The 18,194-nt window shown below is 49.2% G+C and overlaps 1 protein-coding gene across 1 annotated transcript in view; it reads left to right on the forward strand.

Moving 5' to 3' along the window:
- The window catches only part of TMEM132D (transmembrane protein 132D), a 540,026-nt gene that overhangs the window by 139,319 nt on the left and 382,513 nt on the right, over positions 1-18,194 (forward strand). The window lies entirely within an intron of this gene.

Here is an 18,194-nt window from a genome sequence, read left to right on the forward strand (position 1 = left end):
TAGAACTCAGTGTTCAAAATATAAATGAGCACAACATGTGAAGAATATACGGTAGGATTTGTCGAGTAGCTTACATAAGAATATACCAAGGACGAGACATTTAGAAGGGGTACTGTGCACTTTCGGGGGGAAAAACGGGTTTGTTTTCACTTTAGAATGTAAGATGTGAGAGAGGTTCCTTGCCTTGGCTTGATGGGATTTTCATGAAACTGTTTTCTGTTTGTTTCAAACACAAGACAGTTTTGCTGCACAGATGCTCGGGCGTCCGTGTGATTGGGTCACGAGAACCATCCTGACATTGTCACCCAATGTGGAACCTTGATCTCAAGTGCCACGTACAACATCCACGATGACCCCTGAAGATAGAGTGTTTCTGTGCATGAGACATGGTTCCTATGTGGTTTTTAAAGTTCATGCCCCGATGGTCCGTTCTTTTGCCCTTCTCCACGTGGGCTTCAGATCTGCTTTTTCTTTGTTCTCCAATTTTCCTTTCTCTCTGTTTTTGTTAATGGGTGGGGGAGTTTCAGAAAGGAATCATTCTTCCCTTGTACCTGGCACATTTAAGCTTTCTGCTGATTGTGACCTTTTAATTTTAACTAAAGACACAGAAACTCATGTACAACATTAATCTACTAATTGAACGTGGCTGATTCTTGGCAGGTACCGACCTTTGGCTTGGGCTGATCTTGCATCAGGGGATTGACCGCCGGGGATTTGGGCCACAGAAACACATCTGCGGGGCTGAGGCCTCGTTAACTCTCCTTCTGTCCTCTGGAATCGGCCCTGAATTCAGCTGGTCGCAGACCTTCTGCACGGTCTGCTGGCTCTGTGCTCTGCTTTGCTAGGATTGGAAAATGTATAGAATCTTCTTTGTGGCGATGATACTTACGTAGGGAACTGTTTTGCTGATAGAAACCGAAGGTTTGGAATAAGGGGAGCTTGGTTCTTGCATGATTTTGGACCCTCTGCCATCCTGTAGGTTTGCAGACTGCTGGTTGTTGATTTCCTGGACCCAGGGTGAAAACCCCAAATCTCCTGCATCTTTAACTCTCCAAGAGATGATATCTGCATCCAGCCTTTTTGGGAGGCAGCTTGTGTCCTACTAAACTTCACAGAAGGCTTTGTGTCTGATGACCACCTCTTGCACATTAAAACACGGGTGTCAGAGTCCTGAGGGCAGCTCTGTCATTGGCAAACTGTCACAAAGCCAGCGGAAACTTGCTTTGCTGGGCTGCGTAATCTATGGAGTCCAGATCTTTGCAAATTCAGAAACAAACACATTCTGAAACTCCTAGATGTGGTGGCCCCACTTAGAAGTCAGAGGTTTGAGAATTTTGGATGTATGGCAAAAGTGTATTTGTTTCAGAGTTCGCCAGTTAGAAATCTGTAAAGAAAAGATTCCGTTTTTCAGTTCAGATAATAGTGAAATTAATAGTTCATGAACGTGTGTTGAACCTGGTGAGGTGGGACACTTCTGTCCCCTTAGAAGCAGTAAGAACATGCTGGCCGCATACTTCAAATGTTGAGGTGACGAGTGAGTCACAGGGGTTTGTGACAACAGTTGGAGGTAAACCTACGTCCGGTCATGCTGTTAGCATGGAGTCTGAGTTCTCGTAATTAGAAAATAATAAAACAGTATATCTTTTTTAATGAAGTCAATTTGACACTAATTCAGCATAGCTTCCAAATGTTTAGAATGAGTCCGGTCTGCTCTGTCTGGCCATCTGCTGTAAATAACCCTGCATGGTCCAGCCATGGATCCTTGGGTGCTTTTCTCTGAATTCGTGATTTTTGTTTTTAGACACGCTGTGTTGACATGCTGATGTGGTCAGGGGTAGGCTTATGTTTCATAGGTCAGCTACCAGCTGGACATCCATGGCCACTTAAGGATGATCAGGGATGGGAAGGGGACTAAATTAAGTGCCACCAGCAGGAGGGAGCCCTCCCAGCCGTACAGCAGCTGACATTTGAGCTCTTTGCTGATAATGATTGACTGCCTTCTGCCGCCTCCCTGTTACTTCTGTGCCTGTGACCTGAGGGTGACACCGTGGCTAATGCACAGGGCTTCTGTTCCAGGAATCAATTTTGTCCTGCAAATTATCAGTAAGGGTAGTTTAAAATAGCATCTGTATGTGTGTGCGGTTGGGAGTGTGCATATGTGTGCAAGAAGGTGTGTGCAGACATGTGTGTGCACGTGGGTGTGGGCATGAGTGTGTGCATATGTGGCATGTGCGTGCAGGCAAGTGTGTGCATATGTGTGTGGGGGGGTGTGCAGGTGGGTGTGTGCATGTGTGTGCAGGCATGGCTGCGCATGTGGGTGTGCATATGTGTGCGTGTGTGTGCAGGTGGGTGTGTGCATGTGAGTGTGTGCATATGTGTCTGTGTGCAGGTGGGTGTGAGCATGTGTGTGCAGGCATGGCTGTGTGCATGTGTGTGCATATGTGTACGTGTGTGTGCAGGTGGGTGTGTGCACGTGAGTGTGTGCGTGTGTGTGTGCAGGTGGGTGTGCATGTGTGTACAGGCATGGCTGTGTGCACGTGAGTGTGTGCATGTGTGTGTGCAGGTGGGTGTGTGCACGTGTGTACAGTCATGGCTGTGTGCACGTGTGTGCATATGTGTACGTGTGTGCAGGTGGGTGTGTGCACGTGAGTGTGTGCATGTGTGTGTGCAGGTGGGTGTGTGCACGTGTGTACAGTCATGGCTGTGTGCACGTGTGTGCATATGTGTACGTGTGTGCAGGTGGGTGTGTGCACGTGAGTGTGTGCATGTGTGTGTGCAGGTGGGTGTGTGCACGTGTGTACAGTCATGGCTGTGTGCACGTGTGTGCATATGTGTACGTGTGTGCAGGTGGGTGTGTGCACGTGAGTGTGTGCATGTGTGTGTGCAGGTGGGTGTGTGCACGTGTGTACAGTCATGGCTGTGTGCACGTGTGTGCATATGTGTACGTGTGTGCAGGTGGGTGTGTGCACGTGAGTGTGTGCATGTGTGTGTGCAGGTGGGTGTGTGCACGTGTGTACAGTCATGGCTGTGTGCACGTGTGTGCATATGTGTACGTGTGTGCAGGTGGGTGTGTGCACGTGAGTGTGTGCATGTGTGTGTGCAGGTGGGTGTGTGCACGTGTGTACAGTCATGGCTGTGTGCACGTGTGTGCATATGTGCATGTGTGTACAGGCATGGCTGTGTGCACGTGAGTGTGTGCATGTGTGTGTGTGCAGGTGGGTGTGTGCACGTGTGTACAGTCATGGCTGTGTGCACGTGTGTGCATATGTGTACGTGTGTGCAGGTGGGTGTGTGCACGTGAGTGTGTGCATGTGTGTGTGCAGGTGGGTGTGTGCACGTGTGTACAGGCATGGCTGTGTGCACGTGTGTGCACGTGAGTGTGTGCAGGTGGGTGTGCAGGTGGGTGTGTGCACGTGCGTACAGGCATGGCTGTGTGCACGTGAGTGTGTGCATATGTGTACGTCTGTGTGCAAGTGGGTGTGCATGTGAGTGTGTGCATGTGTGTGTGCACGTGTGTACAGGCATGGCTGTGTGCACGTGAGTGTGTGCATGTCTGTGTGCAGGTGGGTGTGCATGTGTGTACAGGCATGACTGCACGTGAGTGTGTGCACGTGAGTGTGTGCAGGTGTGTGTGCACGTGTGTACAGGCATGGCTGTGTGCACGTGAGTGTGTGCATGTGTGTGCAGGTGGGTGTGCACGTGTGTATAGGCATGGCTGTGTGCACGTGAGTGTGTGCACGTGAGTGTGTGCATGTGTGTGTGCAGGTGGGTGTGTGCACGTGTGTACAGGCATGGCTTTGTGCACGTGGGTGTGTGCATGTGTGTGTGCAGGTGGGTGTGCATGTGTGTACAGGCATGGCTGTGTGCACATGAGTGTGTGCATATGTGTGCGTGGGTGTGGGCAGGTGGGTGTGCATGTGTGTACAGGCATGGCTGTGTGTGTGCATGTGCATATGTGTGCGTGGGTGTGTGCAGGGGGTATGTGCATGTGTGTACAGGCATGGGTGTGTGCATGGGTGTGTGGATATGCGTATGTGTGTGTGTGTGCATGCACAGGTGTGCGTGTTAACTTTTGAGAAGAGAAGCTGGGTGGGGCTGTTTGTCATCTCATGAATCCTGTTCCCCCTCCTGCAGCTCCTGTCTTCCCAAGCAGACCTCCACAAAAGAAGAAAAGCAAATGCTTTTATTCCTTAGACATCTAAGGATCTCTTTTAATTTCAGAAAATGTTTTCCTTCAAGTGAACAACTGAAGCATCCCACGGCACTTGGGCCCTTTCTTCCTGTTCTCACCTCCTGTTCTGTCCCATTTCTCCCCCCACAGAGAGCCAATTTCAGAAGCAACCTAGGTCTCTAATCACCTGATTATGTGTCTGGAGGAAGAAAAGAATGTGGGCACGCTCTCGCATCCCCCCACCTGCTCTTCTGTTCTTTTCCCTACAGGACATTGGTTCAAAAGGGGTCCTGGTTATCAGATCTGAATGTGGGGCTGGAGCCAAATATTTGCATAGCATGAGCTTGGTTCCCAAATACTCCAGGAAGTGCAGGTGGAAAGGTTCAGAACTCCGACGAATAGGGGCTTTTCTCAAAGTCAGAGACCTTCTCAAGTTGGTTGAATGAAGGAACGAGTGAGTGAGCACGTTGCTGGTTAGGAACGAATACATGTACTTGACTGAGGTCTTTGCACCGTGTTAAAGGCTGAGCGCTCGGGAGTGTGTGAAGGACTGTGTGTCCAGCACAGTAGTCAGAGGCACGGCTGTCTCTGAAGAAGACATTATTACCGAGGAAATGTTCTTGCAACGATGAGGGTTAGGAAGGCAGCAGTGAGAGAATAAAATAAGAATATTTGATGAAGGCAGAAAGGGGGCCTGGGACGGATAAGCCTCGAAAGGCCTTGATTGGTGGTTTGGGAAGCTTGCTTTGCCGGATTCTGAGCTTGTTAGGAATCAATGTGGTGGTTTGCGATTGGCCCTGAGCTTAATTCACTTGAAGGATGCAGCATTTGAACCTGCCCTGACCTAGAACTGGGTCCTTTTCTTACTCTATTTCAGGGGAAATATGCCCCAGTGTAGCCAGCAATATCCTTCGTTGCAGGCCATAAATCCCAGTCTGACTTATTTAAGGAAAGAAATAAAGGGCTTGCAGGGTATATATCATGGGTCTCAGGAATTAATAGGAGATGGGGACACTGGGCTTGGTGTCTGAGAGACGGTGGACGGAACGGCCGACCCCGGGTACCTGTTCTCACCCACCTCTGTGAACCCCCTCCTCGGCCCTTGTCATGCTCACAGCAGGTGCAGAGACTAGAGAGGCTCCCGCTGGCTCTCGTGTCTAGTTGCTGTCTGTGCAGGGTGGGAGAGGGGCCCTGTGTGGCTCCTGTAATGAGACGTGGGGCACGGCCATTACCTGTCACTAACCGCACATCCCATGGGAGGAGGTATTTCCCTCATGAGGAACCCATTGGGAAGGGGGTGCATGCTGGGTGTTCCCAGACCCCAGCGAGGTCTATGACGTCTGTGCCTGGGACTTGCCTCCCTTTGTCATCCAGTGGATGTTAGCGGACTTGCGTGGAGTAGACAGTGGGCCAGAGGCGGACGGAGAAAGAGGGTGTTCCATCTGTTTTAAACAAGCTTTTGGTGGTAGAGTAGATGTCGATGGACAGGGGAGTCGTGGAGTCAGCAGAGGACAGTCCCAGATGCCTCATGGCTGGTTCCGCCCATTAGTCAATTATTACGTTAGTGTGGTCCATTTGTCACAGTTAACCAACCAGACTTGATTCACATTCCCAAAGTCCCTGCCCCGTGCCCCCTGCTCCAGGATTCCAGTCAGGACGTCACGTACGGATGGTCATCAGGTCTCCGGAGACTCCCCTGACTATGACCGTTCATAAATTTTGAGACTTAACTGTTCAGAAATTGGAAGAGCGTCCCTCTAGGGAGACTTGTCGCATGGTTTTCTCAAGACTGTTTTGGAGTGATGAGCTTGGAGTGGAAACCAGAGAGACAAAGTACCACTGTCATCCCATCCTATCCAGGATGTGCCTGACTCACCACGACGTCCCCTGTGCTGGCCGGGCGGGGCGAGTGTTTCCTGGCCCCCCACCCAGAGTCTGCCCCCCGCCCCCGCCCCCATTCCTCCCGTGCTGCCTGTTTGGAAGAAAGCTCACAGTTACAGAGTGGGGAGTGACGCTTCACCTCCTGCAGGCTGTCATAGCCACCTACATTGTTTGGAATTCTGCAGGTGACATTTATTCTTTCAGTCATGTATTTATTTCTGTAGGGGCACTTGGATGTTTATGTCACAGTTTGGGTCACAATCCGGTCAAGTGGACGACGTTTCTCCCCGACACTGCTGACATTCCCATCGGATAGTGCTTTGTTGCGGGGGCTCAGTCTGTGTCCTGCAGCCTCCCCAGCTCCCACCCCCTAGATGCCGTAGGACAGAAATCCCAGTTGCAACACCCCAAAATGTGCCCAGATGTTGCCACATGTCCCCTGCAGGAGAAAATACCCCTGTAAGTTAAAAACCACTGATCTAGATTATGGTCATTGGGGAAAAAAAATGTTTACAGAGTGAACTCACCTCTTTTTTTCTTTTTTTTTTTTTTAAGATTTTCTTTATTTATTCGAGAGAGCACGAGCAAGTGGGAGAGCATAAGCAGAGGGCAGGGGCAGAGGGAAAGGGAGAAGCGGGCTCCCCACGGAGCAGGGAACCTGACACTGGGCTCCATCCCAGGGCCCTGGGATCATGACCTGAGCCTAAGGCAGATGCTTCACCAACTGAGCCACCCAGGCGCCCCGTGGACTCACCTTGAGGAGAGTTCAAAGTGTAGAATTAAGGTGACATTGCGTGTGGTCAGATTGTTCTTGAAAATCCTTTAAACTGTGCAGAACGTACATTCTTCCTTCTGCTAGAACATGTGTTCTGTGAGGCAGAAACTGTTCACCACTTACCCTGCTTGGAAGGAGCAACTTTCCCCTCCTGCCTCAAAGCACAGAACCTCAAGGGCACCAAAAGTCAGCTTCCTCTTACAAGTGACTCGGGGAACAGCAAGAAGGGGAAAACCGGGAAGCATTTCTCGCGCTCTTTTCTTGGTGCGGGGAGCTGTTGTGGGGTGGCTCATGGGGGCCGAGGAAGGAGGGTCTCCACACTCCCTTTGGTGTCTGTCTCTGGAGGCCATGCCCAGGAAACGTGGGAGAGGAGACAGAATGACTGGATCTGAGTAGACGTGGCACTTCCCGTCTCCATCGTGGTTCTGGGAGGTTCTCTCAGGGACGGGTGGACAGATGTGTGGGTGTGGTTTTGGCAGAAGGTGAGGGTACGGCCATGGAAACTGCTGTTCCTCCTTTGACCAGGGGGCCAGTCTGGTGATTTTTATGAAAGGGATTTCTTATGTGGTTAGCCTTTGGGTTTCAGTGCTCTAATCATTGCTCTTATTTTAGGGACAGACACACAGACAGGTTTGTCTTGCAGCCAGAGTTCTCTGTGGTCATCTTGGCTCTGCAGACTTCCAGCCACTGATGTTTGCCCTCTGGCACGTTGGGCTGGCCTTCATCTCCATAGGAGTCCCTCACCATCCTGTCACCCTGCATCGTCAGGCCACCCATGTCTCCTTCTCAACCAGACTGACAGCAGCTGGAGGGAAAGGACCTCGGTCCGGTTTTGTGTCGGCGCGACACCTGCTGGAATGCTCTGCTTTGGTCGAAGGTCTGGGTGAGCAGGAGGACGTGGTGGGTGAGCCGCTCAGGCCGGGTCCTCCTGGAGTTGTACCACTACCTCCCGGCACATCGCTGTGCTCGGGGTGGGAGGAGTACCCCACCTAGGCCAGGAGGAGTCTGAGATGGGTTTTTGTCCTAAAGGTTGTCTGTTCATGTAGGTCTCCATGGAGACGTTCGTGTCCCAGGTAGTCGTGGTCAGCCATCCCCAGAGCCGTGGGAGGAGTGTCTTCATATCCGCCTCTAGCACATTCAGATTCCGTTTCTTGTGTGCGGCTCTGGGTTCCTGCAGGGGTGATGTGCAGGGCCGGGGGGGGGGGCGCGTGAGACCGTGGAATGCGGCAGGAGTAGGATTGATCATTCCCACGGTAGCCATGCTTGTTATCTGTGCCAGGCCCTGCTCAGAGTGATTCAAGTATTTTTTACACGTTTAATCCTCAAAACAGCCTTATCGATCGGGCATAATTATTACCTACGTCTCCAAAGGGGAAACTAAAACCTAGGTGGTCCAGCGACTTGCCAGCATCCCCCGAGCCCATGACACGTGACTTCACGTCCTGAGAATGGAACCTTGCTGACATACAGCCTCCGGGCACATGTTTGAAAACTCATCTGCCTGAGTGCCAGGTAGGGGGCGGCCGCAGCGTCTCCAAAATCCATTTTTTAAAAGCACTTAAGAGAATGAGTTACCTGAATGGTTTTCCCAGTTAACAGCTGCTTACGGAGTGTGGCGCTCGGTGGTGGGCTTGTGCAGGGAGCAGCGGCACGCCGGACCTGACCCGTGGCCGAGGGATGGAGCTGGGAGAACCAGTGTGTTTGCATGGGGGGCGTGAGTGCCGACTTGAGCCCGTGCTTTCGTGAGGAGACCGGGGAACGTCCACCATCACCCACGCCATGAGTGGCTCTGAGGGACAGTAGTGGAAAGGGATGGCCCTGTCCAGGCGCTTCACACCAGAGCAGTGGCACTTTCCAATCCACGGGGCAGAGTTCACCTGCGGCCGACCACATGGAGTCTGGGCGGAGAGCACGCGGTGTGGGGTCCGCGGGCCCCCGGCAGCTGGCGTTGTCACTCACAGAGCCTCAGTTTCAGGTGTCGTGGGTGTGAGTAGAAGGCCACGGTGAACCTTGAGGGATTTAGTAAATAACCAGTCAGCCGAGAAATGCATCAGGGATGAGCCGGAGTGCAAACTTGACTTAAGTCCGTCTCCAATAAGCACCATCAGCTCGCTGTGAAAAGGGCAGGCGTTTGCACAAGGCTCAGGTGACTTGTGCCTCAACGAGGAAGAATAAATAGAAATGCTCAGAGCCGCCCGTGAGCCTTTCCTTGGATAGCCTAGGAAAGCAACTAGTCAGCACGTATTCTGGAGTGAGATGGTAGAACGCAGCCAGATGTCAACATCTTTTCCCCCAAATCTGAAGGTATGAAAAGCAAATTGATTAAAACAGACCAGCAAAAATAACACCAACACCAACAAACAAAGCCCTGGTGGAGGGTCAACTGAAGCGCGAGCAGAAGTTTCTAGAAATTGGCTCTGTGCATCTCCCCACAGCTGTACTGTCCTGCTCGCTCAAGCCGCTGTGAGGGGAGACCATAGGGTGGTGGGCTCAGCAGGGCCGCGCAGTCTCTGACGTTCTTCCTGTGGGGGTGCAGGCTCCCGCCCTCGAATGTGCCTGGCCTCCGCTTACTGCTTTCCCAATAGAACAGGGCAGACATGAGGATCTGGGGGTCTGAGGCTCAACCGCAGCACTCATTGACCTTTCTCCACGATCTCCAGAACACTCGTCCTTGGAGCCCGGAGCCACCATGAGAAAGGCCAGCTGGTCTCCTGGGAGAGGCTCTGAGACTACATGGACAGGGAGGGACCAGGCAGACCCAGGCAGACCCAGGCACTAGGCCATCCTGTCAAGGCTCCGGACGTGTGAGCAAAGCTGTCGTGGATACTGCAGACCAGCCAGTGAACTCAGCCGGTTCCAGAAGGGAGCAGCTGGATCTCACGGCGGAGCCCTGCTCACGTTCCTGGTGCATGAAGTTGCCGTGTCTACACAAGCTGGTGTAGCTTGCCGGGCCGCGGGGGAGCGCTGGGAGAGGGCTACCTGGAGACGTCAGTACATAGTCCTCATGCAACATCCACCAGAAGGCCCCATGTGCCGGAGGACACAGGAGAACCAGTGCACGCGGGCCACTCGCTCTTCAGCTCCTTCCCCGCAACCTCCTGCCCCTAACCTGCATCCCCCACATGTCCTGCGCGAACGCCTTCTGGCTGCTGAGTGTGCGTGGCTGATGGGACCCGCGGGCAGGAATCTCGTGTGTGGGAGTCGAGGTCTGTGTAGTTCTCCTCTCTCTTGCTCCATGGTCCCTGCTTAGGCCAGAGCGCTCCTCTGTGTGTGGTCCCTGCACCCACCAGGCAGCCGTATGTACGCTGGCTCCGTTGCCTACAGATGGACCTTGTCCTTGGCCCCGGACAGCACCGGCTCCTGACCCGGGAGAGGGGCATCCGCACGTGTCAGCCTCGGGGCTCCAGCACCGTTGTCTGGCTGGTCCTCGAGTGAGTTCGGCTGCTCTGTAACCAGTGCCCGGTATCCAAGTGCTCCCGTCTCATCCCCGATGTGACCCTGGGGGTGTAGCAGCTTGAGGAGATATTTTCTATGGAGGCAGAATATTGTTTCTGATTATCTCCATGATGTACCAGAAACACAGACAGTTGCTGGGTTTCTCGTGTGTGTCAGTCTCAGCTGGGAGCAGAGGCAGAAGGGTCTTAGGCAATGCAGAAATGAATTCAGCCAAACAGAAAATGTAATAAATAAGATACAAACTTTGGAAGACCCACAGGCAACGGAAAGAGAGCCCTGCGGGGGGAGATGATATTTTTCTCTCTACTCTGTGAACTCCTTGTGCATAGGTGAAAATTGATGCTTATATTTCTTTGCCTTTCTGGTTTTGGGTAGTTGAAGGGTAGGCAGTGATAAAAGACATCGTCCAAGGATGCCTGTCTTTTGAAAAGCAAGGATCCAAGACACAGAGGTGAACCGGAGTGATCACCTGACACCCAAGGTTATTCAAGCAGATGGAAGATGTACGCACAGAGGGTTGAGTGAACTCAGGCACGGAATGTTTGAAAAAATTGTGTAAAGGGAGGACAGAGCTTAGTTCCATCCATCAATGCCCTGGCTGAGCTCTCTTCCTGTTGAAAACTCACGTGTTGATACACATTTTGAAAGACAAAGCATGCCAGGTGAAATTCATCCACAGTATGTCAGCACAGATGGAAGGCTGGGGTCTGGGTTAGAGTTGTCCATGTTGTGCACAGATCAGATTAAAACAAAGATGGCAGCCCCTTTTGTAAATATGTTGCAGGCAGGAAGGAAGGAAGAAGGAGGGAGGGTAGTAAGGAAGGAAGGAATGATTGAAGGCAGGAAGGAAAGACCAGCATATAAGAGAGGGGAAGACTTTATTTTGGAAGAACACATAAAGCAAAAGAAAACAAAGAGAGACATCTCCTCTGTTAGCGCTTAAATGGGTAGGGGATTTTTTAAACAAGAACATGAATTTAATAAATCAAGAATTCAAATATGAAGAAAACAACAACAACAAAGACAGAGACAGTAAGGTGGACCAGAGATCTACTCCGTGAATGGAGGACCCAAACAGCACAAAACAGAAATTACAAGGAATATGATAGACATGGGTGAAGAGGGGAATTGTTGACATATATGGAAAAGATTGAGGTGATTTTGGTGAATGCAAGGGGAAATGCAAGATTTGAAAGCATTATAAGGAGAATAATGGACACAGGAGGAAAGATGATACAGTGTGAGTATAATGACTGTCCCCAGAGTTGGCAATGCCACAAAATGAACAAAGCAGGTCTTCACAAATATGTCTTTTTTTTTTCTTTTTTTACATGAAGGAATAGCTACATCCATGAATCCACCAGGCATTCTGTGTTGCAGAACAAAATAATGCTAAAGTAATCAATGCCAAAATATAACTGAATTATGAAATTTCAATCATAATGAAATCTTGAGCTAATCGTTGAGGCAGAATATATATTATCAAGAACTAAAGAGATGGCCGTGTTGTGTTCAGAGACAGGAAGACACGATGGCATGGAAGTGTCAGTTCTCCCCAGATTAATATGTGGTCCAGTGCAGGTTGACGTGGAAATCTGTGTGGGACCAAAAGGCCAAGAGTGGGTTAGACTCTAAAGAGAAGAATAATATAGACGGGTCATTGAAAATCCGTGGATATTCAAACAGGGTCATAGGGGAACGTAAGAGGTAAATAGAGTAACGAACAGAGAAAGGCTCAGAATTACCTTGTAGATATGAGACTTTGTGGGATAGAACTGTAATTATAGATCGGAGAGAAGAGATACAATTTTCGAAAATGGCACTGGGGCGTTATCCAAATGAGAAAAGAAGGAATCCGATCTCTATTTCATGCCATTTATGGATGTCAATTTCAGATCAATTAAGCATCCAAAAGGGAAAAAAAGGAAATCAATGTTGAAGAAAGTACTACGCTTATCTTTATAAGCTCTGTGGGGGAAAGATTTCTTCAACAAGGTACCAGAACAGTGACCACAAAGGAAACATCAATGCTTTTGATGACATTTAAAAAATAAGTACTTTTTTTAAAACAAAAAAGCAAACCATAAACTTGGGGAAGGTGTTTGTAACACATAAGATCAACAAAGAATTAGGGTGAAGAATATATAAAGGACGCCTGTAATGCAACAGTCAGAATCAAATAAACAAACAGGAGAATGGGTAAGGGCGTCTCACAGAAGAAAAAACACAAAGCAGCAATACATTTAAGAAAAAGTACTCCATCTCATCAGAAACCAGAGAAAAACAAATTAAAACCGTAATGCAGTCAATTTCATAACCACCAGGTTGCCGAGAGTCGGGCAGTCTGCTGCTCTCCAGGGTTGTGAACGCGGGAAGGGGGAAAAGCCTCATTTATTGCTGCTGGAGGAAAACACCTGTGTGGCCTCGTTAGAAAGTAAATTGGGGTTACCCCGTGATAGGGGGATATGTGTACACGGTGACCCCACATGTCCACTTCTGAGGTCTGCATCCTGGAGAGACTCTTCACTTGTCTGCCCGAGGGCACAAAGCAGTATTCACAGCCCCACGGTTCGTACTAGCTCAAACCTGGAAACTAGCCAAGTGACCACCACCAGGATAATGGATAAATACATGTTGACATATTCCTACAGTGGGATCCTACACGTTCATGAAAGTCGTCCCATTATAGCTGGATACATCAGTATGGGTAATCGTGCATTTTTACCATGAAATGTGGTGGGAAGTTGCAGAAAAGTACGTTTCTGTGAAGATAAAACATAGACATCAAATTAACGACAAACCGTTCATGGATGGAGGGTATGTATATTCATTTAGGTGCAACTGTGAGAGATAACAAGGAAATGAGTACCACATTCAGGATGGTAGGTCCCAGTGGGGACGATGAGGATTTTACTGGGGAGGAATTTTGCAAGAGGCTTCAAAGACACAGAACACATCCTAGTTCTTCATTGGGGGGTAAGTACGTGGGGTGCTTACTGTCTTCTAAAATGCCCATGCATGATATGTGCTCTTTAAACTCTGTGTATATATTATTACTAATATTATATTTATATTATAATGTATAATATATATTATATATCATTATATATATAATTTCTTCAAATGCTTTAAACATATTTGTGTGTGTGTGTGTGTGTGTGAGTGCGTGTATGTGTGATACATGCCAGATTTTTAAAACGTTTTGACAGGAAAAAGTAAGTCACTTGTCACGAGGGAAAGAAATTCAGGCTGGCTTTAGACTTCTCCACAGTAACACTGAGTGCCATTCAGTGCAGAGGATGGTCGAGCAATGTCTACAATCGCCTAGTGCTTACTAAAGATACTGGCTATTGTACATTTGCATAATTCTGTTTCACGGAATACTAATAGCTATTCTGATATGAAAATTTTGCAAAACATTAGGTCAAAAAGGTGAAGTGCAAAAGATGGGATCGAATGGATGGATGGATGGGGGTGGATGGATGGATGGATAGATGATAGGTGAGTGGATAGATGGGTGGATGGGTGACAGGTGGATGGATGGATGGGTGGGTGACAGGTGGATGGATGGATAGATGGATAGAAGATAGGTGAGTGGATAGATGGGTGGATAGATGATAGGTGGATGGATGGATAGATGGATAGATGATAGGTGAGTGGATAGATGGGTGGATAGATGATAGGTGAGTGGATGGATGGATGGATAGAAGATAGGTGGGTAGGTGGATAGATACAGAGATAGCAGTAAGTATTCTTTAATTGTTCATCTCAAGGAGAATCCCACCCTTCCCTGCCATATCCTCCTTCAATTTGTTTGTTTTTTTTTAAGATCTTAATTTTAAGTAATCTCTACACCCAGCATGGGGCTCAAACCTAAAATGCCAAGATCAAGAATTGCATGCTCTACCAACTGAGTCAGTCAGGTGCCCCTGAAATTTGTGGGTTTTTTTTTTAATTTTTGAAAGATTTTATGTATTTGAGCAGACAGGGAGGGAGAGAATCTCCAGCAGACCTCACTGAACATGGAGCCCTATGTGGGGCTCAATCCCACGACCCTGGGATCATGACCTGAGCTGAAAACAAGAGTCAGACGCTTAACCAACAGAGCCACCCAGGTGGCCCCAATTTGTGTTTTAATTGAACTTACCACTTCCTGAAATTCAGCTGCTTATATAATTGTGCTTCAGCCAGTTGGTGTCTTTCCTCTGCAAACTCTGTGAGCAGGCATTTTTCTTTCTTGTGCGTCCTCAAAACCTCAGTGCATCGATCTCGATAGATCNCCTCAGTGCATCGATCTCAATAGATCTGTGCTGATTGAGTGCTTTGATTAATTTAAAGCCAGAGATCATGACAAATTCAATGGCCCCGAGAGTTTCTCTGCATGCTAATAGAGCTCAGGTTTGCTGATGCAGCGTTGGGACCACCCATGACTATGCATCTTAGACTCTGTGGTTCGATTTTTCATAGCCCTGATCCTAAGGCCAGGTTTCTTAATCTTGGCACAGCTGACATTTTGGACTGGAAAATTCTTCGGAGTGTGTGTGTGTGTGTGTGTGTGTGTGTGTGTGGCATTCTACGGTAGTGTTGTACTAGATGGATAGATGGATGAATAGGGCGTTGTGGGGTATGGACAGGATCCCTGTCCTCTACCCACTAGTAGCCAGCAGTGTGCCACCTTCCTCTTCNAGTGTGTGTGTGTGTGTGTGTGTGTGTGTGTCATTCTACGGTAGTGTTGTACTAGATGGATAGATGGATGAATAGGGCGTTGTGGGGTTTGGACAGGATCCCTTNAGCAGGCATTTTTCTTTCTTGTGCGTCCTCAAAACCTCAGTGCATCGATCTCGATAGATCTGTGCTGATTGAGTGCTTTGATTAATTTAAAGCCAGAGATCATGACAAATTCAATGGCCCCGAGAGTTTCTGTGCATGCTAATAGAGCTCAGGTTTGCTGATGCAGCGTTGGGACCACCCATGACTATGCATCTTAGACTCTGTGGTTCGATTTTTCATAGCCCTGATCCTAAGGCCAGGTTTCTTAATCTTGGCACAGCTGACATTTTGGACTGGAAAATTCTTCGGAGTGTGTGTGTGTGTGTGTGTGTGTGTGTGTGTGGCATTCTACGGTAGTGTTGTACTAGATGGATAGATGGATGAATAGGGCGTTGTGGGGTATGGACAGGATCCCTGTCCTCTACCCACTAGTAGCCAGCAGTGTGCCACCTTCCTCTTCCGTTGTGACATCCAGAAGGATCTCCAGACATTGAGAAATGTCCGTTATCCTAAGGAAACCTTTCCTTCTTATCAGGGAATGAAATATCAGTTGAATTCTAGATTTGCCTTCTAACTTACACAGTGATTTTCAATGAGGTTTGTATCCATTTTCTTTGACTTGCTGTGATTTCGTCTTCTGCCATGGTCTCACAGCGTGTGTGTGTGTGTGTAAGATTTATTTATTTGTTTGAGAGAGAGAGAAGAGAGAGAGAGCATGTGGGGCAGGGGGAAGAGGGAGAGACTCCCCACCGAGAGTAGAGCCCAATGCGGGTCTCAGTCCCACAACCCCGAGATCATGACCTGAGCCCCAACCAAGAGTCAGATGCTCAACCCACTGAGCCCCCCAGGCGCCCCTCACTGTGTTTTCTAGGCATTGCTCATTGCTTACTGATGGATGATCTCATTGGGTTTGAGGACTGGTGTCTTTCCCCACTTCCTACGTTCTGTTGAGAGAAGCCAGAGGGCGTTTCGAGGGTCTAAAACTCCCATGCTGAAAGCAGGCAGAGGGTAGCCGAGCACCGTTGGTTCCAGAATACCAGGGCACAGCGCCACACCCTCTGAGGAAAGTCCCCATAATGCATGCCAGTTAGGACGAAAACACTAAATAAATGTGGATGTAGAGCTCAGTCTTCAAGTGTCTTTTAAACCAGGAATCCCACAGACGAGAGACTGCTGTGGCAGACGTGGTTCATGCCTGAATGCAGTTGCTTTGGTCAAACTGGATACAAGTTATCAGAAGAAAATGAACTTTCTGACATCCTCTCTATAGGAGTAAAAATCTGATTGCATGAAAAGCCACCTTAAAGTTGTTTAAGGTGACGTTTTCCATTCTCTTTGCCAGAACGGACATCTGTGCGGGGCTGCCTGGATTTCCAATGTGCTGCTCAGAGAATGTGCCCTTTTCAGAACCTATTTCAATTCCCCGATGCCTCCAAAGTTAGCATCTGATGCCCTTTCCCATTGGTTAGGGGAAGATTTGCTTGAATTCTGCTTTTCAAACTCTTGACCTGAGGGCAGACTCACGGGTGGCTGTAATTCAGAAAGGTACGAACGGAGGAGCCGGGGTTGTAACATACATCTTCGCACACCACGTGCGGTCTGGGTGGGAGTCCTGTTGTGCTGGGCTGGTGGGGAGCCTGGACCATGCCTAGAATCAGGCTGTTTCTTCCTACAGACCTGTCATCTTGGAAAAGGGGAGAAATCCTTTTTTTTTTTTTTTTTTTTACAGTAGATTCCCCACGTCATCCCCTGTCCATTTTGTAGATTGAACTGGCCTATTTCTGTTGTATCGAGCCTTTGAATCAGAAACTTAAGGGATTCTCAGATTGGCAAAGAACAAAGGTTTGATACTGGTTTTTATCCAGAGAAGCAGGACATTGCAGCTGGGTTCATTAGACACTGGAAGTGGTTGGACCTTAAAAATGCAGACTCGGAAGCTATCAGTGTGGTATTTTGATGATCTGCTCCCTGCCTCCTGCAAGGGGATGAGCGTAATTCCAGTACCAGCATGGGTCCATTTACGAGACATTCTGGAAAAGGTGAAATATAGGGATGGAGAACTGATCAGTGGTTGCTAGGGATGAGAGGGGAGATGTTTTGACTATAAAAGGAAAGCAGAAGGGGGTATTTGGGTGAGGAAGCTGTTCTGTATCTTGATTATGGTGGTCGTTACCTGAATCTAGACAGGTCTGAAAACCTCATCCAGCTGTCCAGCAAAATTCTTATATACACATACATGGGCATGTATGTACGATGAGATGATTACACAGGTCTATAAAATCCTCAAGACTCAACATGTGAGATTGATGCATGGTATGAGACAATCTAGATTTTTAACCTGAGGACTGAGCTGTTTTATTATCTGATACTGACCTTCTCGTGTCAGTGGGAACATTCTCACCCAGGTAGCGTCTGTGTCCTCGCAAGCCTCTAGGCTCTGCTTACGTTGGGGTCCCGGAACCACAGACTTGTTCTTCATGGTGTTCGGAGGAGGTAACCCCAGCAGCTGCAGCAGACCAGCCCCGGCTCCCAGAAGCCCAGCACGATAAGTGTGTCCTGCTTGCTCACACCAGGTCCACTCTGCACGGGTAACTTCCATGGGGGATGTGGGGACCCGGGCTCCCCTGAGGCTCTGCCATCCTATAGGACTTAAAGTCCTGCACCTCCAGCCAGTGGACGGGGGCCAGCAGTAAGGGTGTGGGAGATCACGGAGGAGGCTTTCAGTCCCGGAAACGGACCTCCCTTGCCCACATGCTGTTGGCTGGGTGTGACAGGTGGTGGAGACATGAGGCCTGACTGTGTGCTTGGAAGAAACCGGTTGGGTATGTAGATAGCAGTCTTTCCACATCCCTCTCGATCTTATTCTTGGGCCTCAAAGGGAGATAAGGGAGTCTGCCTGAGACTTTACCCTAAAGCACGGCCTACCTCTTCGGCATGCTTTTTTTGTCATCATCGCGTTGTTGCCATGCGGTGGTGCCATGCGGTGGTGCCATGCGGTGGTGCCATGCGGTGGTACCATGCGGTGGTGCCATGCGGTGGGCATTCTGTCAGTAGAACAGGGCTGAGCTCCGCATGGGGCAGCGTGTCTTGCACCTTAGCTTTGCTTCCTTCTCAGCCCCTGACCCCCACGGTCTGAGTCCC

This window comes from Ailuropoda melanoleuca, chromosome 12 (genome assembly GCF_002007445.2).
Source record: "Ailuropoda melanoleuca isolate Jingjing chromosome 12, ASM200744v2, whole genome shotgun sequence".
NCBI classification, from domain to species: Eukaryota; Metazoa; Chordata; class Mammalia; order Carnivora; family Ursidae; genus Ailuropoda; species Ailuropoda melanoleuca.